The sequence below is a fragment of the Amphiprion ocellaris genome, chromosome 7 (genome assembly GCF_022539595.1).
Source record: "Amphiprion ocellaris isolate individual 3 ecotype Okinawa chromosome 7, ASM2253959v1, whole genome shotgun sequence".
NCBI classification, from domain to species: Eukaryota; Metazoa; Chordata; class Actinopteri; family Pomacentridae; genus Amphiprion; species Amphiprion ocellaris.
The window spans coordinates 32602831-32627259 of record NC_072772.1 but is presented as its reverse complement, the minus strand read 5'-3'; the positions used below and the strand labels follow the sequence as shown (position 1 = coordinate 32627259).

The 24429-nt window shown below is 35.5% G+C and overlaps 1 protein-coding gene across 1 annotated transcript in view; it reads left to right on the top strand.

Moving 5' to 3' along the window:
- Positions 1–24429, top strand: part of polr1g (RNA polymerase I subunit G) — a 144532-nt gene that overhangs the window by 71743 nt on the left and 48360 nt on the right. The gene's annotated exons all lie outside the window — the stretch shown is intronic.

Below are 24429 nucleotides of genomic sequence, written 5' to 3'. Positions count from 1 at the left end.
GTTTGATAATCTGATAATGATGTCAATTCAATGCTAAAAAGATTATGCAAACAGAATTGTTGTGGGACACACGTTTAAATAATTATTATTTAAAATATTATGTTGTTTAAAAAAATGTTCCCACAATTACAAGAGACATCAATGAAAATAATAATACCAAAAAAAAAGGAGATTTAAGTTTCATTTTAACTGTTTTATTTGAGATTTAATTTGGTTGTCAGAGGGGTGGGATAAGAGAAAAATGCTATTTTAGAGGAAACTCCCGACTTGAAGTTTAGTAGTAGTATTTTTAAAAATATCTTCGAGCATTCTTTTCTCCTAATTTTTTTTAGATTTGGTCTCAGGACAAGTACATTTACACAACAACTGCATGTTTTAGTATTTTGTACATCGATTATTTGAAATTTGATGTAAAATGTTGTTCAATTCTGGAATGACCCGCATCAGAAAAAGTTACACAGTGTAAAATAAAAATACCAGAAATTGCAGAAAAATGCCAAATATCAGCTTTAGTTTGTGAGAGTTTACGTCAACTTTGAAAAATCTGTGCGAGAGAGACGTGAGCGTGTTAGTGATCTAATAAAGCGAATAGATGCAGCAAAAATCATCTTATTTCATGTGTTATTTAAAATTCTTTCTCATGTGCCTGAAGTTTTTGACCCACATACAGTGGTATGATGTGCAAAACTGGATGTGGAATCAATAATAGAACTTAGAATAGAATAGAAATCATATAGCATATTTAATATTTGTAAGTGCACTGCATCACAAAAAGATAGCAGAAATGCTAAATTTTGAAAAAACTCCTCTGGTTTTGTTAAAAAACTCTCTTTCTGAGTAACTTTTGATGTTTGATGGACAGAACTTGCAAAGAATTATGGAATATGTAGTATAACTGACAGAGTTCTTAAAAGAGGACAAACATTTTAAGAAGTCTGTTACTACAGTTTGTAAAAAGGCATCAAAAATCTGTTTGTACTAAATTGACAGTGAATAGAATTGTAGTTTGTCTTGCAAAAGTTTAATAAATCTTATTGGTCAGTGCTGTAGAGCTTCACTGGTGTCTAAAAGCTTGTAAAAGACACACATAAACATTCACTTTATTTTATTTTGAGACCATCTTGCTGTCAGAAATACTCACAGGACACCAAATTTGTGTTCATTTCGAACCTTTAACCCACACAACTGATCCGCTTTTTCCTTATTTTTGCCTCCAGAAAGCATGAAACATGAGCAATACCAGCCGACATGATTGGAAATATTTCTTTCTGTTATTCCCTTGGAGAAGTTTTGTATGTTTCTACTCCTTCTGAGGATGCTACACAGCCCAGTTTATTTAGGATGTCATCTTTTTGCTGTGTTTTATTTATATGGAAACATGGCTACTGGACATAGTTAGAATTGTAGACATTATGTGAGCACAAATAAGCTTAACAAAATTCATGTTTTATTGTTGTTCTATTATTTTACCATCCACTATGTAGTGCATTCACTATTTTGCACCATCGAACACTAAAAATCAGTCTGAAAATGGTGTTTTCGTTAGATTTTGCTCTCTGACACACTTCTTCTGCTAATTTAACTGCACAGTGTTGTGTAAAGTGAATCTGTTGATATTAATTAATAATAATACTTAAACATTTCATATTGATATTGGATATTTGATGGATTGTTGGCTATACAGCAGATTTCCACATCAGAAGAAGGAATCAGGGATCAATCCGGCTGTTTTTCTGTGTAGAAATGTGCTTTTGCATCTTCGGTCGGCTTTGTGATTTGTAAATTCACAAGCTAATGCAGTCTCAGAGCTGAGGAGATAAAATTCACATGCACTGCGCAGGTAGTTTGCTGTGCAGCGATGTGCAACTTGCTGTGAACTGATGCCGCTGTGGATAAAGAGCCTCCCTCCATTACTGTCTGTCATTGGACTCTGTTTGATGTTAATGTTGCTTGACCCGACTAGATTCGCTGCTGCATGTCTACAACTCGGAGAACGCAAGATCTGCAGGCGGGATTGTGTTTCAAACTTGTTTTAGTCCAGTAGCTGGGATGGAAAACTGCTGGCATGCACAGATCTCATGCCTTGGCTTGATAAGATTTAGCTTGTGCCCAAATGATAAAGAATTATGTTAAAATAAAGGCTGGGTGAGGGCAGGAGGCGGGGCTGACCAATCATTAATGCGGCAGGTATGCCCTGCGCCGTTATCAGCTGGCAGAGAGCCGAGCCCCGAGCTGAAAAACAACAAAAAAAACGAGGCTTATCAGTGGAGGTCGGCCCTGCTCCTGACTGGCCAGGCCTTGAGACCTGAGCGTGAACCAGAGTCTGAACCACTGGAATTAAAGGACGTATTGTGAAACCGGCCTCTGTGCAATAACCTGATCTGCTGAGGAGCTGGAGATACAGTTTGGTGCTGCAGGATCTGCACTTTAGCACATTCAGTGTTCAATAAAATGCTGGAAACTGAAGAAAAATGCCAAATATCAGCTTTAATTTGGAAGAGTTTATGTCAAGCTGTTCAAATTGAATGGATTGATTCAGTCGAGGCAGGAAAAAATCCACTTATTTCCTGTTTGGTGTAAGTTTTCGACCCACAGAGTTGTTCACATGTGCAAATATACATGACTTTAGTCACTGCGGTTGAATCAAATCAACATAGTGGTGTGATGTGCAAAACTGTATGTGAAATTACTGCTAGAATACAGAATACCAAAACTTTATTGATCCCCAAGTAGAAATACTGTTGTTACAGTGGCACGCAGAAAGAGTAAAGTGAGCACTCGTCTGCTCAGTCGTATCATTTCCGACAGATGAAATCTTTAATAGAAAATGACATTGTGCTGAGCACAGGTGTGTGTTATGCATGTGTACGTTATGTACGGATATCGAATTGTGCGACCTAAATATGTAGCAGGCGGTGGGCATTGATGGGACTCGGAAACATCCCCACAATTTAAACAATTGTTTCTTGTATTATTTCTGATGCATAAGTCCCAATAAGTGCACAGCGGTGGATTTGTAGTAGGATCACAATCATGTGATCATCAGCAGGCAGCTGACGTAGTGTTCACTTGTTGTCATGGTTACAGTGACGCTGTGCCGCTATCTTGCAATGATACAGAAATCTTTAACAAATCCAAGGATCCAGACTATAAGCTGCATCACTGCCAAAATGTAATCACTTGGTCCTTGTATCATTTCTGACCTTCCCTGAAAATTTCATCCAAATCCGTTCATCCGTTTTTGAGTAATGTTGCTAACAGACAGACAGACGCCAATCGTCACATAACTCTGCCGAGGCTCTGCCTCCTTGGCCAAGTAATTAACTGTAGAATAAAATGTACTAAATTGAAAAATGCACCACAAACAATACGAGTCAACAAGGGGTCCTGGTCTTACGTTGGAGTTCCGTTGTTACAGATCAACGTAGTCGATTTTCACAGTAAGTCAGAACTCCGGCGAAAATGTAAACAAAGCCGTTACGTGGAATACAATATCAACCAGTTCTTCAGAAAAGTCGTGACTACCAATGACTTTCATGCGTGTGAGTCATTTTACAAGAAGATAACAGAATATGTTGCACTGTTTTTACAACTTGAGCGTTTTATTCTATCTAATTTCACTTCCATGGAGATGGTTTTCCTTTTCTTCGAAGCATCAGAAGAGTCTGACTTACACTTGGGAGCCGTAATGAAGGGCAAAAAGTTAGTGAATGTAGCACAATCCAAGGTGGCGTCCAACTGGAGAATGGAAACAAAGCCGTCTTATAGCGCAGTGAAATTCATTATTTTCGTAATGAAAAATACAAAATCTAATATCTACCAGAAGATTTGCACCAAGAACAACTTCTAGAGCCAGTTTTGTACCAAATTTTCCCGAAATCTTTGTGCAGATTTTTGAGATATCATAAAACCAACATTCAATCATTATTTGTTTCTTAATGCATAATTGTGCAACACTGTGGAGCAAAATAACAGTTGCATTGTAATTCTATGATATAATTCTGTTTGCAGTAAATATTCAAATTAAATTGCCTCTGACAGCACTTCTAGGCTTTGTATGGGACCCTGCAAAGAATTATGGGATATGTAGTGTAATTGACAAAGAGTTCTTAAAAGAGGACAAACATTTTAGGAATACAAGGATTATAAGAAGTCTGTTACTATAGTTTATAAAAAGGCATCAAAGTACGTGTTTGCACTAAACTTGTTTGTGTTATTGATCAGTGCTGTAGAGCTTCTTTAATGTCTAAAAGCTTGTAAGAAGACATAAATGGACATTCAGTGTGTTTTATTTTACATCTTGCTCCCAGAAACACTCACAGGACACCAAATCTGTATTAATCCACAGCTTAAAATAGAATCAGAATCAGCTTCATGTGGACACAAACAAGGAATTTGACTCCGGAGGGTTTTTTTTGTTGCTCTTGGAGGACTTGCACTGAACAAACAGGCATTTAAAGAAGGGAAACAGGTTACAGGAATGGAAACCACTATGTACAGCTACAGATGTGTGTATTTTGTACATTTATGGAAGTGAAGCAAAACTTAAATGCAAGTTTTGAAGATTCTAGGGTAGTTAGATAATAAATATGGGTTTTCTGACACTTGGAAAATAATGCAATGGGGTGTTATAAATGAAAGTATAGTATATATTTTTGAAGACGGAAAAGACTGATTTCTTCAGTAGGAAACATTGGGTTTGGTGTTGAATGTAGAACTGGGAAATCAGAAACTATCGAGAGGAAAACTAACACTTTGTTGGTGTTTTTGTTATTATGTCTTTGCTTTTTGAGATGTATGCATGACTTTCTGTGGAAATGTTGGCATTTTTTAGTCTTTCTGGCCAGAATTAGTCAGGATTATCCAGATTTTAGCCATACATCTGATATATATGTGTATTTTCAGAGTTTCTGTCTTCACATTTGACCATGTGTGCATGACTTCATGTGGAAATGTTGGTGTTTTTTTAGTGTTTTTGGTCCAGAATTATTCAGAAATATCCAGATTTTTGTCTTGCATGCATTATTTGTGTGTAATTTCTTTGTTTCTGTCTGTTTTTTAACATGTGCGCATGAGTTCATGTGGAAATGTTGGTGTTGTTTTGATGTTTTTGGTCCAGAGTTAGTCAGAACTATCCTGATTTTTGTCTCTGATTACCACAAACACACACACATGATAACACACACACTCTCTTCTCTCGCCGCTGTCGATCAAACAAGGGTGGGGTTGGGGCAGGGTCACTGCGAGGCTTCCAACTGATCCCATCAAAACCCATCAACTGTGGCTGGTGTGTGTGTTTGCACAGTAGTAAAGACCTGAAAGAAGCCCCCTCCCTCTTTCTCCCTCCATAAACCCTCCCTTTTTTTTTTTTTTTTTTTATTTAACCAAGAACCTCTCAGGACACCCAAGTGTGACCAGACACAAAACACACACACACGCACACACGCACACACAAACTATTTCAGATAGAAGCCTCACACACACCTATATTATCATTTTATTTATGTTTTTTGTTAATTTCATGGAGACCAATCTGAAAGTTCTGCATATTGAGGACTGAAAAATAGATATTTTTAATCTATTATTTTACAGATTTTCCATGTTGGTCCATTTTGTTAAATTAAACAGAATATTTAGTAAAACTACTAAAAGTTTAGAGAAATTTACATGGTGATTGTATACAAAAGGCCAAAACTCACAAATCTGTATTAAAAAAAATAAATAAATAAAATTGACACATTTTTTATATTTAAATCAGCAAACATTATTTAATTCCATAGATATTTATTGTTATTAGAAGGCAAAATTATGTATATTCAAGACTGAAAATTCGACATTTTTTAAATCGAAAAAAATCACTGAAGAAAAGTATTAATCTATACACTTATCTATTAAAAAAACATAAACAAAAGCACAGGTTGAAACTTGACATAATCTTCCCAAAAATCTGTATTTTAACAAATCGTAATTAGTTCTTTTCTCATTTAATCATTATTTTACAGTTATTTGAAAGAAAAGTTCTGCATATTTAGGATTGAAAAGTGGTTTTCCGCTTTTTGTTATATTACACTGAATATTTAGTAAAACTATTAAAAATATATATAAATTTACATGTTTTACAAAAAATAAAATAAAATTGACACAATTTTTATATCTAAATCAGCAGAAATATTTTTTACTTCCACAGATATTTATTTTTATTACAAAGGAAAATTATGTATTCTAAGGACTGGAAATTCAAATTCTTTTTAAATAATGAAAATAACAGAAGAAAAGTATTAATTTACACATTAACTGTAAAAAATCAGTAAGAACAAACAAAAACACAAGTTGAAACTCTACATAATCTTCACAAAAACTGTATTTTTACAAACAGTGATGTCTTCTTTTATCGTTTTATCATTATATTACAGTTATTTGCTGTTATTTGAAAGGAAAAATGCTAATTTTTTTTAGTATTCAGTATTAATTTTTACATGTTAATTTTAAAAATTAGATAGAAGCCCAGCACATATCTATATTATCATTTTATTGATATTTTTTTGCTGATGTCATGGAGACAAATCTGAAAGTGTGTGCAGTTTTCTTGGCATCTGGCTGTTTATATGACTGTTTTGTGTGTCTCTGTGTGTCTAAGTGTGTGTATCTATATGTGTGTGTGTGTGTGTGTGTGTGGGCCGAGACCCTCGGCGTCTCGCTGCACTGACAGATAGAGCCTCGGCTGCTATTAGCTCAGTGCCAGGTGAGTCTGTGAGTAAACAGAGCAGACAATAGATCGAGCCCATCTCCTCCTGTCAGCCTGCGCTCTCAAAGCCGCCCATTGTTCTGCTCACACTGTGTGTTAGTGTGTGTTGGTGTGTGTGTGATGTGACTGAGAATATACTCCACTGTATACAGGTACACACACACACACACACACACACATGTGCACGATACATGCAGTGACTCACATACAGACATGTGAGTGTTTAGGTACAGCTTGTTGTCAGCATCAGGCCTGAAACGCAACTAAAGTGAGTTTAAAAGAATCTCAAAAAGTCACTTCTGGACAAAAGTTCACTTTTTGTTTGGCTGAACTTTAGCATACTGGATTGCATTTACTTTATCCTACAGAAGATGATGCATTTCAGAACTTTCCAGAAATACACGTTTTTCCTGAATGAGTTATTCTAACAGTATAAAACCTTGTTTAAGTTGTTTCTGAGCCAAAGTACACCAAAAATGTGTTGGTGTATTAAATGCCACTGTAAAAATCACATAATTAAATCAAACCTGTCCAGTTTTTTGTTTACATTCAGTGTTACTTAGCCAGATGGATTCCACTGAGGTCTAACAAATGTGTTGAGTGTATATATTTACTTTATTTCCCATAAAACATTTAGCAAAACCTACTTTTCTTAAAATTTTCAACCCTGGTCTGTTACCTCCAGCTCAGTGAAATTAACAGCACAGTGAATTTTTTTTCATTATTGATTAACCATTTAGCTGTTTGACTATAAAATACCAGAAAATGCAGAAAAATGTTTCCCAAAAGTGTTTCAGAAAGCCCAGAATGACAAATGTCTCACTTTCTTCACAATTCAATGACATTCAAGGAGTAAAGGATTCAAATTTTAGAAGCTGAAAGCAGTGAATTTTGAGGGTTTTTTTCTGTGCAAAAATCACCGAAACCATTTAATTCAATAAAAGTTGCTGATTAATTCATAAGTTGATGCAGTTAGCTGACATAAATGTGTATTGTAGTGCTTGATTTTACACACCTGTGCTTCAGAACAGAAGAAAATGGCGACCTCAATGTAAAGACACTGCTGCATAACGCTAACTGAGGTCAAAAACTCCACAGGACATTTCTCAGATGTAAAATACCGTCTTAGAAAAAATTATCAGACCACCCTTGTTTTCTTCAGTGTCTTGTTAATTTTAATGGCTGGTACAACTAAATGTACATTTGTTTGGACAAATGTAATGATAACAACAAAAATAGCTCATAAGAGTTTCATATAAGAGCTGATATCAGACATTTTCCATGATTTTCCTGATAATAACCAAAATCACTTAAGTTTTTCCATCAATAGCTGTGGCATTGTACTGCCAGAAACAGTGCTTTTAGGATTTTAGGATTCCATGTTTTCTTTTCTGTCTGTTTTAGTCCCATGATACACACAGGAGTTAGTACTTGACTGCATAACCATTGTTTCTGATGACTGCAGTCATGCATCTTGGCTGTTCTCCACCAGCTTCTGACATTGTTCTGCTGTCACAGCACCCCATTCCTGTTGCACAAATTCAAACTAATTTGCTTTGTTTTGGGGCTTGTGGTTCTCCATTTTGCATTTGATGATTTTCCACAGGTTTTCAATGGGATTTAGATCTGGTGATTGAGCAGGCCAAGGTATGGTTCCAGTGTTCTGGTTCTCTATCCAGGCTTTAGCTGACCTTGCCGTGTTTCAAGAGGCATTGTCTTGTTGGAAAATCTCATTTTTAAAGTCCCTGGAGGTCTGACGACGATTCTTGACACAGGAACAGATGAGTGACGGTCATCTTGTGGGGTAGAAAGACGTTTCCTGCTGTGACCAGCTAACAGTTTGGTAGAACCATGTTGGGCTTGTTTTTTCTTGGTGTAATGAATGGTTGTCCTGGAGATCTTCAGTCTCTCACTCATGCCAATTTCCAGCAGTGCCAAGATGTCTGCCTTTGTGGCTTCATATAGTTCTTTAGTTTTAGGCATTATGTGAGAGATGACAACTTCTGAGTTGTCAGCAGGAAACCACTCTAGACCTTTACATGTACAGTGCTGCTGATGACATGAAATGGCCTCTTATATACCCTGGGAATACAATGAAGCTGAAGCATGTCAGATAGAACATAATTTTCTAATATTTTTTTTCCATGACTGTATGTAACATTGCTGCTTCATTCTTCTGATAACGTAACAGCATTCTGTCATTCATAGACTGGTTTTATATTAATGTTTCTTACCGTTTCATTAAAAACACCTGCAGCAAACCATAGTATCCACACAATATTTGCCATATGCTTGAGACTGGTGCTGCTAATAAACACTAAAGCACTAAACCTAATCTAAGTGTCCAAATGCATGTGGAAAGCTTGAAATCTATATTAGCAAACAAGTTTACAACTTTATTAAGTTTTAAAAGTGGCAATAACTTTACTAAAAAGGTGGGGAAATTTGGACAACGTTAAATCTGTAGCTTATCCGTCGATGTGACTACAGGTAGTTTAAACTACACTTATGTTCTAAGTTTATTTAAGGTTTATTTTTCAAAGGTTTTGAAGCCCAAATGTCCTCCAATTCAGGAATGACCATAAAACCCACAGATTTCTGGGTTAAACTTCAATTATTCTCATACATTTCCTGTGAGTTTTTCGGGGATTTTACAATCTGTTTGTACAGCAAAATCACCAAGTGCTCGTCTTCTTTAGGGGTGAATTATTGTGAAGTCGAGGGTTTTTGTGAGTCCGACGTTCCCTCTGAGGACCGCAACAATCCCGAGACAATAAAAGTGCAGCAGCTGATGAGGGTTTCTGTGGCCGTTTAAACACATCCCTGACTGAGGTTCACATCCTGCTGCTCTCCTCCTCCCAGCCACCATATTGTGCAAACACACCATGTAAACAGCTGAGAGGAGCATGTGCACGAGTGTGTGTGTGTGTGTGTGTGCAGTATACACTTAAATATGTGGAACTGTTCAGGATAAACTCATAGATTGGCTTGAAAACAGAAACATAAAGAGAGAAAACGATAAAAAAGTTCTGACAGAGCAGCAGAAACACGGATTCCTTTGTCTTTCTCATCCTCCTAGGTGTCTCACACTTTAACCTCATGACTTCTTCACCTCTCAACCGCCCCCCCCCCCCAGTCTCACCCTCTGGCCTCCCCCCTCCTCCATCCACGCCCTGCCTCCCATTCATCCCTCCATCATGCATCCCTCCGCCCTGCCAGAGCTCCATCCCAGTGCAAACACTCCTGAGCGCAGCGGGAACAAAGCACGGATGAATAATGGCAGTGAAATGTCACCGTTCCTTCGCGGCCGCCGCCTCCCTCCCAGAGTTAACCATTAACCGGCCGCCACGGCAGCACCTGAAGCAGCAACAATGAACAGAAACAGGGAACGGAGGGAGGGAAGGTAGAAACTGGAGACAGAACCAACAGTTTTTATTTGAAAGCTGGTGTAGCAGACTAAAACTTTTCCACCCTGAATGCTACAGATTCATTTCTGTGGCTGGATAAAGCAGCAAAAGTTAAAGAAAGCATTTTTAAAGCTTTAATTGACTTTCTCTGCAATGACCATTCATTTCAGTCATTTTTAGGTATTGTAGATATTGTTTTTACCACCATTTCCCAACTGGATCCAAATTATCTACATGCACATTTATTCATAGGATTCATAGGAAAAAGGTTTATATGGAATAGTTGAGCAGTTCATTGTAGTCCTGAAGACTTTGATCAAATTATACACCATTTTTGATGCTTACAGCCAACATTTTCTGTAACTTTCATCAAGTAAACCTTAATTTTTCAAGCTTATGGTGCTATTTTTGAACCATATCCAGTGATCCAATGATCAAAAATGGTGTCAATTTGATGAAAATCTTGAGGGTTACTCAAGATTTTCATCAAATTGGCACCATTTTTTGATTCTTAAAGTTGGCATTTTCTGCTATAACATTCAATTCAGTAATTTTTAGGTATTATAGATGCTATTTTACCACCATTTCCAACGATCTTCCAACATTTAAGGGATTTACAAGAAATACTGCATGTATGTTTGTTTAAAGGTCAATTTTTATTGGAATAGTTCAGCTGTTCTTTTGGACTTTCACCATTTTTGATGCTTAAGGTCAACATTTATGGATATAGCCATTCAACTGAGTAATATTTAGGTGTTAAAGATGATATTTTTACCACCGTCATCTCTGCACACTCTTAACTTCCCTCCATCTTTTCAGTCTGTAAACTAAAAGTGATACCTGCATCCTCAACAGTATCTCTCTAATATCCTGCTGTCAACACCAAACTCTCTATTCTCCCTCACCTTTACCTCTTGTTGGGTCTTATTCCTCCCTGACCTGCCGACTCCTCCTCCACCTCTGCTCTCCACCTTCCTCCTATAAATACCCCCATGTGTTCCCGTTCTGTCTCCGGCCCACACTGCCACCTTTGTACCACCAACATGCCAGATGAGACTAAAATTAAAGGCTCTTTAATTGCCCCCGGTGTGAGAGGTGAAGAGGATTTATGGGGAATAAATGGTATTTATAGACGGCAATCTGGTGACGCTGTTTATGGAGAGAAGTAATCAACCAATCAGAGCGGCCGAGGGCTTAAAGACGGAGCCACAGAAAGCCGGTGTCAGGACCTGAAACCAGAGAGGGTTAAATACTGAGTGGGAAAGTTCCACAACATGTATTGATTACTGGATCCTTTAAATGCAGCTTTTGATAAAAAAGAGAATCACAAATAAAAAAACTGCTCTGTGGCTCCACTAGCAGTGTGTCGCATTTTTAGCATCTGCATACTGTAAAAATTGTAAAAAAATTTTGACTGTCAATTAGCAGATTGTCTCTGATTTTTCAATTACAGATAACTACAAAAAATTACAGAAAAAAAGTATAAATTCACTTGTTTACTGTAAAATAACCAAATAAGGCTGAAAGAATCTGGACTTTTACAAATCGTTTGTTCTTTTCTAAAGTTTTACTGTAAAATTAGTTTTTTTTTGTATTTAAATCACCAAAAATATTATTTTACAGGTGCTGTCATTTAGTCACCTAGTAAAATCACAGAAAAAAATAGCTAATTTACATAAAAACAGGCTGAAAGCGAAAAATCAGTTTGTTCTTTGACAATTTATAACCATAAAAATACACCTTTCTTGTATTTAAATCAACAAAAATATTTTTCTTTACAGGTGCTGTCATTTAATTTGCAGATAATTTCTTATAAAATCGCAGAAAAAAAAGCTAATTTACATGTTGATTGTATTAAAACAGGCTGAAATTCAAAAATCTGTTTGTTCTTTAACTATTTATTATTTAAATCAACAAAAATACTATTTTACAGGTGCTGTCATTTAATTACAGATATTTTTAAAATGAAATCACAGAAAAAAGTACAAATTTACATTAAAACTGGCTGAAAGTAAAAAATCTGTCCTTTAACTATTTATGACCATAAAATTGCACTTTTTGTATTTAAATGAGTGCAAATATTATTTTACAGGTGCTGTCGTTTAGTTACACATAATTTCTAATAAAATTACAGAAATCTGCAAAAATATAGTTATTTTTCAGATATTTCCTGTTCTTTTTAATACAATTTTTACAGCTTCTAAACATATGCCCAGTTTTACTCTATTTAAATCAGCGAAAAATGTCGTGAGGTTTTTTTATTGTAAAAATCACAGAACATTGTATTAGTTTACATGTTAAATAAGAAAAAAAAACTATAACAACAAACAAAAACACAGGTTGAAACTTGACATAATCTTCACAAAAATCTGTATTTTTTCAAATAGTAATAGTTTTTTAAAATGTGTATAAAATCACACAGTTTTTCTCTACATAAATCTGCAAAAATATCTTAATTTCACAAATCTGTTCTGTTATTTAAAAGAAAATTTATGTATATCAAGGACTAAAAATGCTATTTTTTTTGTTTTTACTAAAACTCACACAAGAAAAGTATTAATTTACATGTTATATGTGGAAAAAAACAATAACAAACAAAAACAGAATTTGAAACGCAACATAATCTTAACAAAAATCTGTATTTTTACAAATAGTAATTAATATTTTTAAAAATGTGTGTAAAATCACACTTAAATCTGCAAAAGTATAGTTATTTTCCACATATTTGCTGTTCTTTTTTACAGCTTTTACATGCTTTCTGTGACGCCCATGCTGTCAGATTTAATTTCATTTAATTTTTGTACAGTGTATAATACAAAGTGTCTTCTGCCGACTATATTACCTGTTTATTTATGTTAAATCGGTTGCTCCTGTAAGAACCGCTGAGGTGTTCAGAGTTCGTGAACTAAAAATAACTTCAAGAACCCCAGTTGCTTATTTATTCTGTAGATCTGTAGTTTTTTTTCTTCTTCTCTCCGTGTAGAAATCAGAGGCCTCTTTGAGTCGTGGCGGTTTTTCCAGAGAACCACCATGGTTACCGAAGCTCTTTAAAGAACCTTCCTGTTTCTAGGTGTGTTGGAGGCGGGGGAGACGGGCGGGGCGATGGGATGGAGGACGGAGCGCTCGGTAAATAAGATGTCTGATTCATGGAGCGGATGTTTTGAAGGAAACAGACTGAGGATGTAGCTGCACTCGCTGTACGGAGGAAATGAACTGAGCTGGACCTGTTCTGTTTGCGTTTCGCTGGGAGCTCACCTGTACCTGCAGCGGGACACTTTCCCCATTGATGCACCTCATTTCCTCCTGTCTCCATGCAAACCTCCATCCAAAACGTCCCGCTCATTACCTGCCTCCTCCACACCCCAGGAACAGAAATATCATGAGAGACCAGGGATGGTTTTGGATGTCAGTCATCACCTTCGGTCTGTTGGCAGTTTGCTGAAATGAGCAGCGAGCCAGTTCCATGAAGCTCGGTGTGTCCAGATGAGGTTTCTCCGCTTAATTTGTGACCCAGACTGAAAACAAACTGCAAAATCCTCCAACCAGGCAGCAGAAAGAGACATTTATCTGGTCACAGACATGGAAACAGATCTCATAATCTCATATCCTCCATATAAAACAAACAAAAATACACTTTATATTCCTTTTTATCTGAATACGCAATGAAAACACAAGAAAGAAACTGAATAATTAGCCTTAAAAATGCTTATCCCTATTTTAATAAATATCTTTAACAAGTCGCCTGTTCTTTTACAACGTTTTACTGTAAAATTGAATCTGGGATCTAAAATTTGTCGTGTTTGTTTTTGTATTTAAATCAGCAAAAATGTTATATTACAGGTGCTGAATCACAGAAATAAATAGCTAATTTACATGTTGATAGTATTAAAACAGGCTGAAGATTAAAAATCTATTTGTTCTTTAACTATTTGTTATCATAAAAATTACACCTTTTTGTACTTAAATCAGCAAAAATATTATTTTTCAGGTGCTGTCATTTAATTTACAGATAATTTCTAATAAAATCACAGAAAAAAATAGAAAGAACATGCTGAAATGGAAAAATCTGTTGTTGTTATGATCATAAAATTACACTTTTTTGTATTTAAATCAGCAAAAAATTTTATTTTACAGTGCTGTCAGTTAATGAAATCACAGAAAAAAATGCTAATTTACAAAAAAACAGGCTGAAATTCAAAAATCTGTTGTTCTTTAACTATTTATGACCATAAAATTACACTTTTATTGTATTTAAATCAGCAAAAATATTATTTTGCAGGTGGTGTCAGTTAATTTACAGATAATTTCTAGTAAAATCACAGAATAAAATAGCTAAATTGCATAAAAACAGGCTGCAAATTAAATATCTATTTGTTCTTTGACTATTTGTGACCAAAAAATTACACTTTTTTAAATTTAAATCAGCAAAAATATTATTTTTCAGGTGCTGTCATTTAATTTACAGATAATTTCTAATAAATTACAGAAGAAATAGCTAATTTACATAAAACAGGCTAAAAATCAAAAATCAGTTTGTTCTTTAACTATTTATAACCGTAAAATTACAGTTTTTTCTATTTAAATCAGCAAAATTGTAATTTTTTTTATAGCTAATTGACATAATTTGAAATAAAAAAAGTATATTAAGGATGGAAAAATGGTAGATTTCCCCTGTTGTGTAAAATTACAGGTGTCTAGTAAAATCACAGAAAAAAATAAATAAATAAGCCAAACCTATTTTCATAAATCTGTTCAATGAATTGGATTCAGTTATTTTTGCTTCAGATCAGCTGTAATTCTCTATATTTCTCTGTTAGCATCTTTAGCATGTCAGCACACAGTAGTAACTTCACACAGGACAAGTCATGGTTAAAATACCACATTAGACTCTTTCCTAATTCTAAAATTGGTCTTTAATAAACAGCAACAACAGCTGCACATTCACAGCTGTTTACTCCGATTCCTGTTTTTCTGTTTATTTCAATATTTATTTTAGCTATAATTAGATACAACAAGGAAAAACCGGACTCGTGTGTCTCCCCACCGCTAAAACGAGGTTTCCTTTCCACTCAGACCGGATTTGCTGCCAGTTTTCTGCCTCCTCCACTGAATCACATCCATTCACATCATCAGCTTTTTAATTCTCACATCATTTCTCCTTTTTACGCGCTGTCAGTAACCGTAGTAACCAGATTTTTGTTTGGTATAAATACAGCAAAAACACTTGGTAAATGGGGTGTTTAATATTAATGTTATTCTTTGACTTCTTGTTATTTTGGGATTGTGTCGTGTCTTTTTTTTGCTATGTAGAATTGTTCTTTTACATCATTTGACCATGAAATTATGCTTTTTTGCATTTAAATCAGCAGAAATGGCATTATTGTATAGCTGTTTGATGTTATTTGAAAGGTAACATTTTAATATTTTGGATTGAAAAATGGCTTTTATTTTGTAGGTTTTACCTATTTTGTCAACTTACAGATATCTAGCAAAATCACAAGAAAAACATATTAATTAACATGTTAACCATTTAAAAAATAAATACAAAATCAGGCCATAACTGTGCATAATGTCCACATAAGAAACATCTGCGTTTTTACAAACAGTAATTTAGTCTTTTAAAATGTGTGGCTGTAAAATATACTTTTTTTAATTGTATTTGTGTCAGCAAAAATATTATTATTTGACATATTTTTGTTGTTATTTGAAAGAAAAAATGTGAATATTAGGGATTGAAAAATGGCTTTTATTTTACAGATTTGTTAAATTACAAATATCTAGTAAAATTGTGTAAAAAGTTAAAAAGAATGAAAAAAATCAGGCCAAAAATGCAACTTTTTAAAATTGTATTTAAATGAGTAAATAATATCATTATTTTCCAGCTTTTTGCCATTTTTAAAAGAAACATTTTGTATCTTAAACCTCACACACCAGCTGTTTGCTTCAGTTTCTGTTTTCTATTGATAGAACAAGAAACTATGGAAATATTATTGGTCTGACATAGTGTCAAGTGTCATTTTTTTGCTGGGATTATATTTATATTTTAATTGTAACACCTTTTTAAAGCTTTTTCTTTAGTCCTACAAACTATAGAAGTTGTCACAACATAATTAAAGCTAATAATAAGCTGCTGTGATGTGCTTTAGGTGACAATTAAGTGTTACGACAAAGAAAAACTGAATAATTTTTAGCGGATGTATCACAATTAGTGATCATATATGAACCAGGCTTCATTTAAGTTATTTTAATCTCTGTAAAAATGCTCAGTAGTGGTTGTTTCTGATCCAATTTTTGTGACATTTCTGAGAAAAACATCCCACTCTGTGCATTTAGATTGAGAACATGCAGTATATTCTACATTAGGATGCGTGCAAATGGATGAAAACATGACAAAAAACACATTTGAAACCCTTCAGGTGCAACTATTTCATGTTTTAACTTTTAGGTCACAAGCTTAGACATACAAGCTACCATTTAAAGCAATGCAATTGTGCAATAAATTGTATTAAAATGCACACAGCAGCGTTAAAACGTTAGAATACATCCGGTTTCCTTTGGGTCAGCTGAGGTGTTGGTTTCTTCTCAGGCGTCTGAGAACTGGTCTGACCTTTTTCCAACTCTCCTTTCTATTTATCCTGCTATTTATGTCCGAATGCGGTGAAGGAGTGTGTTTTCATTGCGTGTTTGTGTGTTTAGCGCCCGTGTGAGTCCGTGTGTGTCGACACATGTACCTACAGTGTGTGTGTGGGTTTTTTTGTATGTTGCAACTGTGTTGGGCTTCATCTTCACTTGTTTGTCTGCATGTGCGTGTTTTCTCCAGCAGTAGCAGCAGCAGGAGGAAAAGAAAAATTAGTTTTGGAGGGGGAAAAGTGAATGAATGGTGGTGTTATTTATTTGGTTTGGCACGCTGAAGCTTTAGCAGTGAAAAATCACCCGCCATATCACTAATTCCGTCCCGTCCGCCGCTGCCTGTGGGACTAATAGGCCCAGGACGGGACAGAGAAGGAGCCTGTGTGACTGTATGTCTGTATATGAATGAGAGAGATGTGTAGCTGGCATTGTGTTCATTAGAGGAACAGGGAAAGTGTGTATATATTGTCTATTTATGGCAGGAAAATAGAGTGTGTGTGCCTGAAGCTGGATTTTTAGCAGCCACGTGTAAACTCTCCGAGCTGTAAAACGGCAAACATACAGCACAGGAATGTCAGAGGTTTCCATTTTTTCACATCAGGTCTCTGTTTTGATGGACACAAGTCAGATCCGGCTGTTTTGATTGGCTCAGGAGTCAGCAGGCGATCATTAGGAGTTCAATTAATCACGCGGATAGGCTGGTTATTCATATATTACTCAGGAATGCACGGTGATCCACTTTTTTTTTAATAGTTTAAGAAATAATTACAGTGGAAACTAAACAAATGCACTGACTGAAGAGATTCTAAAAAAGTCTGCAAGAAACCAAGAGAGAGAACTTCTTGGTTGGAACTTTCTACCTTTAGCCCTGTAAGACCCATATTTATATGTATACTTGACACTAATTATTCATATATATATATATATGTATGTATGTATGTATGTATATATATATATATATATATATATATATAAATATAATTTTATATAATATCTAAAACATCTTTTTTCTATATTTGGTTTTTATAGGCCTAAAGGTAGAAATTCTCTCTCTTGGTTTCCTGCAGACTTTAGAATCTCGTCAGTCAGTGCATTTGTTTATTTTCCACTGTAATTATACATTCAACTACTAAAAAAACCCAACTGTGAGTCACTGTGCATTCCTGAGCAATGATGTCGTAATGATATAATGATGTATTTTTGCAACAGTGGGTTTTACAGGGTTTGTTATGTAGAAACTGCAAATCAGCTCTGCACAGTTAATCAGTTGTCAAAGTTGCGTTGTGAAAAATGTGATTTTTTTTCTCTTTTTTGAATATCCTTTTTTGTTGCATTAATTTGCTCCATGAAAAATGATGAATGATCTCACTTAAATAATATTAATTTCAGACATATCGACAATATGATAGAGTAAAATACCCGTCAAAGCCTATGGAATACATTTATAATGCCGTGAAATGACCGCATACATTTGAAAAGCAGGAAATGGGTTTGTTTGCAGAAATGGCCGAGATAACTGTCAAAACCTGACTTCAGGTGAACTGCTGCTGCTATAAACTTTGTGGAGAAGCCTGTGTACGAAATTATAGAACTTTCATGAAGGGAACCTGCACCGTTTGACCAAAACATCAAGCTTTAGCGCTTCAACCAGTGTTAAACTCTTTGCTTCCTTGAGTACATTTGAGTTTACCTGATGTAAAGCTCGTCATTTCCCCAAGTCTGTGGATGAAAATTAGTTTCTGTGGTCCGACTACGTTACAACTAGACTTTGCAGACTAGCAAAGTAGTATAACCCCAACTGTGCAGCTGTTGTCTACAGCTGTCTATGTCCGCATTTACAAGGAAGTAATCAAGACTTTATGCCAAACTTTGGACTTTTCAACTCATGTCATTGGTCTAAATGCTGCAGACTGGAGTCCATTAACCTGATGTGTAGATGAATATAGCAATGACGTGACCCAGTGGTTTTCATTTTGAGATTAAAACTTAAAGAATGATGTTATAGTTGACACTTTGTAAAAAATGGCCACCAGCACACTGATCATAAAGAGGGACTTTAGCCATTTAAATCATAAAAACTTGAGGAAATAAATTGTTGGACTTGTATTATATGAGAGAAATGAATGGGAGTCTATTGGACTAAGAGATTTATGGGAGCCAGCACCTAGTGGCCATCTGTGGTATTACACTTTAAGGTTCTTCTACATTGGTTTACATTAAGGCTTGCATCATACGACAAAAACCCGATCTGATTATATTTGGCCTTTTGGTGTTGCATGCAGCTAGTTCTGATGTCAGCAGCAAAAGATACAGGAAATATACTGTTCTATGAGCATTTGGTATCAACCTTTCAGAAAATATGTGTTACTAGACCCATGTTTGACAGCTGCAGACTGTATTTAGTTGTATTTACTTCACAGAATTACATTGAATTGTTCAGAATAATATCCAGATAAAATTTAGTTTTACTCTCCACATGACCAGTATCATAATTTCTCCATTTCTTTTTGCCCAGTAGGTTAAATGATGTTTATGTTGGTGATGTAAGTGAATTAACATCGTCTGACTTGCGTCCTTCCTTGTTTGGGAGGATGAATATGAAGGAAGGTTGCTAGCATGAATACACCTGTTGAAACAGGCCTTACGAACATGTTTTCCTCATAACACCTTAGCATATTGTGTGTATATACAGGCACAGTACATTACTTTATATTATTGTCCCAAATACGTGTATATAAATCAAATGTGGTGATAAAAAATCTCTTCCCACCGTCACTTTACTAGCCTGCTGCTCAGTTAATCCGCCTCTCCGCCTCTTCATAAGTCTGGTAATTCTTTTGAAATGGATGGCAAATTTTAATTAACTGTCTTTACGGGCAAACAAGCCATAAGGCGATTGGTCTGTTTGACTTCTGTTGGCCTCATTCAACTTCAAACAAAACCCAGATGGAGGAAAAAGGGAGGCAGGTGCTCGTCAGGTGATAAATGGTTCATTTCAAAAGGCAATTTATGAACCGCTGTTCAGCTTATTTGTTGTCTTTTCGTGTGAAGGGCAAAGGATGATGATATGGTTTCAGTACATCTAACACAGAATGATCCTTTGAGCTATTGGACCTTTAATTTAAATAATGACAACTATTTTTTTAAAGCATATTTTGCTTGCAAGAGTTTGTCCACTTTTTCATGTATTCAAGCACATTCTCCTGTTAAATATGAGAAACATACCAGAAAACAAATTTAAAAAAAACTGTGTATGATAATAAAAACACATATCTAAAGTATAATCTTGTAAAATATTAAGTTTTTCTGTCATATTTTGTAAAATTAAACCAAACATTTCCGGTTGTTTCCTGCAAATTTTCTTCCTCTTTACTGTTGATTTCTGTCAACATGCCACCTGCAACCGTAATTTATGATTGATCCCAGAAAGGAAAAAACCTTGTTGCATGGAAATTTTTAGATATAAGTCCCTCAACCATTATTCAATGAAAAACCAGTCTGACCAGTTGTGTCCCAGTCCTCTGTTTGTTCTGAACCAGCATCTCAGTCTGCGTTAGACTGTTAGACGACGTTTTCACTGAACTTTGAACGCTCAGTTTGCCTCTTTGGTTTCAGGTTTGATCAGTTTAAATTAACCAAACACATTCAGTTTTAAAGCTATGAAATAATCTGTTAATGTTGCTTTTGTAATTTCCATAAAAACGTTCACTTGTGGCAACTGCTGAGTAATTTATGTTTCGAGTAATTTAAGTGAGATAAATGTAGAAAACACACAACCTTGACCAAATCATAAGAAGAGAATTAATCAGTTAAATGTAATCTGTAACATCTTCTGAATTATGCTGAATGTAGTGAAAGTCAAACCTTGACCTTAGGGGGAAAAATTAATGAACTAAAATTTAATTTTTGCAATGAAACTAATTTTCTATGATAAAAATGATTCTCCTTATATATCTATATCTATAATATCCCATTTGTGGATGATCTAGAACTGTACAAGCCATAAAATAATTTTAAAAAAGCCTAAAATAAATCAGCTCAAATAAAACAGTAGTCTTCTTGAAACAACACATTTACTGGAGAAACAATTGTATTCATACAAAACTTTAAAAAACAAATTAAATGCTGTCATGTCTGGAACTTTTTTTTTAAAAATAAATGAAAAAACACATTAAATTGGTAACTCATCTTCTAAATTAAATTGAATGTATTGAAAGTTAAACGCTTAGGAAAAAAAATTGAATTAGCCAAAAAATTTTTTGCAATGAAGCTGATTTTGTTTAATAAAAATGCTTCTTATTATATATGTGTGTGTGTGTGTGTGTGTGTGTGTGTGTGTGTGTGTGTGTGTGTGTGTGTGTGTGTGTGTGTACATATATATACACATTCTTTCCATTTATTTATTCATTTATTATATATACAACTTAAAATGGCAAACGTTCCACTTGCACATCCATAACTACACAAGCCATAAAAATTAAAAAAAGAACCTTTAATGAGGAAGACAGAAGAATATATAGAACTGTTAAGATACATATTTTTAAATTTCAAAGCAGATTTTTTTCTCTCTCTTTTTTTTAAAGCTTTAACTGATCAAGAATATTACAAAACAACTATACACAAAAATATCACACTGGAGTGAGTTGGATAATAGACCCAAAAATATCAGAACCAACATAACTAGACATTAATAAAACACGGCTGGTTGAAATAAACTGCTAGTAATCCAAAAATGTATAATAATGATAACAAAATACAAGCACCAAGATGGTAATAAAACCTTCTTTCAGCCTTTCATAGGTTTTCATTCAAGTTAAATCCATCAAGTAATTTATCAAAAATGGCTTTTTGAGTTTACTTTTGTTTGCACAAAGGAAATAATGGAGCGAACCATGTTGATGTTGAACATTACACCATAAAGACATGTACAGTGTGTATTTTATAGATCAGTATGTGGAGGATTTGCAGGCAGAGTTTTTCCTCTGGTGCCAAATCATTCATTCCTTCCTTCATTCATTCATGCTTGGAGTGTGGACATAATGAGCTCACATTTAGCTGCAGCCTGCTGCTGACAGAGATACTGAGGCCCTGAATGAGCCTATAGATGCAGCGGCTTCTGGCCAATGTGAGGTCGAGGAGAAACTGCGAAAACGCAGCTTTCATGAAAGGAACATTGACTGACTTGATTGCCTGAGATGATGGAGTCTGGACAGAAAGCAGGAGCAGACGACGGGCCGGGAAACCGAGCAGCAGCTTAAAGAGACGAGACTTTCACCTGCTCAGGTACACAAACGGCCGGCTAGCACGCTAACCAGTTAGGCAGAAAGAGGATGCTGCTGTGTGACTCACGCATGAGTACACATTGTCAGCACGGCGAAAATCCTCACAGGTTCCTGGAAGGAATTAAAAGGGCTGACGTGACACCAGGATGCAGAGCTGCTGGTCCCACCCCTCTGCTGATCCGTGGCAGGGAGTGTTTTCATCCCACCGCTCTCCAACACTTCCACACCTGAAACTGAAGCTGGAGGTTTACTTCACGGTGGAAACGGAGCATCAAAATGTGTCGTCACGGTTTAGAACGAACACCTTGAAGTGAACTAAGCTGCAGGAGTTGTTCGACAAGCGTCTTTGTAGTCTTTTGTGGTGACTCTCGGAGGCCACTGCTCCACTTTTAGCCTGCAGAGATGATTCTTATGTAAAGAAGAAAACCGTTCATGCAGTTAGATTTGTTAGAAAAGGCTCATCTGTTTGAGGTAACTCTGGATTCTGCAGGGGGATAATCATTTAAAATAAAAACACACATGAATATTAATTAAATCAACAGATACATCAAACAGTGTAGGAATATTACATTACAGTGAGGATTATCAGGCTATAATGAATGAATAAATATGACTGGGTGTCACAGCTATACAACTGTGAATGAGCCAATCACTGTAAATGCAAACAGCTTTTTTTTAATGGCTATGTCTGAAAAAATACATTTCAGGCCATCATGCGCCTAAACAAGGAAGGTTTATTGCCATTTTACCATTTTTCTGCTTTTTTGACACGGCATTTCTCATTTTATGTCATTTTTTATCTTCAAAGCAACATCTGGCACAAGAAATTCCTTGGGGATTAAGAAAGTTTTATCCTTTTTTATCTTATTTTTAGGGAACTCAAACAAAACTTACTGAATTTGTGTTTTTTAAGTGCCTAAGGTGGAAGAGTTGCAGTTAAGAAGCAAATAAACAAAAGACTAAAAGTGCATCCACTATGCAAATTATATTTGCCTGCAGCTTATAAACTGTGACTGTGTTTGACAGGTTAACTTCATAGTGTGACCTGCTTTTAGATCTTTATCGATCCTGTTTCTATGTCAGGATAATACATATTATTACTAATCAGCCATGTTATACCTGCTGTGTCGCACTTAGCAAACTTTACCACAACGGGTTTTGGAGTTTCTTATATGGATCCTGCTGCAGGTATTTAATAAACTCAGAGGAAATAGTCCTAAACAACTGGAAGCAACAAACTAAACTTAAACTCCTAACATTTAGTCAAAACCTGGATTACATTTATTCTTTATTGGTGAGTCTCATTAATGTTATCTGTTACAGATTCTGTCTTTATTGCAGTAATTTTTTTTTGTTTTTACTAACATTTAAGTGTGCTAATGATGCTAATTTGTAGGGCAAAGCGAATAAGAAAGGTATGATTTTGATAGTAAGCAGCGTCTTTTTCTTATGTGATGTTTTTAGATCAATAATGGTGCAAATTGTGGGAACATCCTTCTTTAAAGATTTACGGAAAGGAGTTCATGCCTGAAAGGAGCTTTAGTGTTGTTTTTGGAACAAGTTAGCTTACTACCATTAGCATTTAGCTCAAATCAGTGCTGCGTCGAGCTGCCGACAAGGCTACAAACTCTATATCTGGTAGCAAGCGCTGTCTTTTCTCTCTCTGTCATTTTTTGGACCAAAAATGTGGAGAAAATCCTTTGTTAAAGATTGACAGGTTCACATCTGAAAGGAGCTTTTGTGTTTGATTGCAACATGTTAGCATCCTGACGTTAGTATTTATCTAAAAAATCAAGCTAATAAACTGCAGACATTAAATCTTATATTTTATACTGGATTCTGCTCATTGTTTTACGCACATATAAATGCTTTAGATGAACTGATGGTTTGAATTTCTGCCTCAGCACCAGTCACAGTTATATAAAGGATTGATGGTATATATATATTCTGTGATTACATTGGCATTTTTTAGATAAAGCGACTTGATGGCACATACGGTTTCATCAATACTGTGAATGTTCCAGTTTTTCGCTCAGTTTTTACTGCGTTTTCCATGTCCCAGGTTGCTCCCGCCGCTGCCCTTCCCTCCCCGCGAGCTTCCTCCATGTTGATTTGATCTTTATTTGGCCTTTTTACCGCAGCTCTTTGAATAAAGCTACTGAGCGCACTTACGGGAAGCTCACGGCGCAACATCACAACCGGCTCCCTCATACCTCCAGACCGAGCCTTTCCAAATTGGTTTTTCAGAAAACCTGCTAATTTACAGGGACGAGTTTAGAAAATCTCTCCCTCTCCTCCTGTCTCTCGCTTCGGGACAACCTCCAGCACGAGTCGTGGCCCCAGAGAAGGTGATTCTAAATTTAAA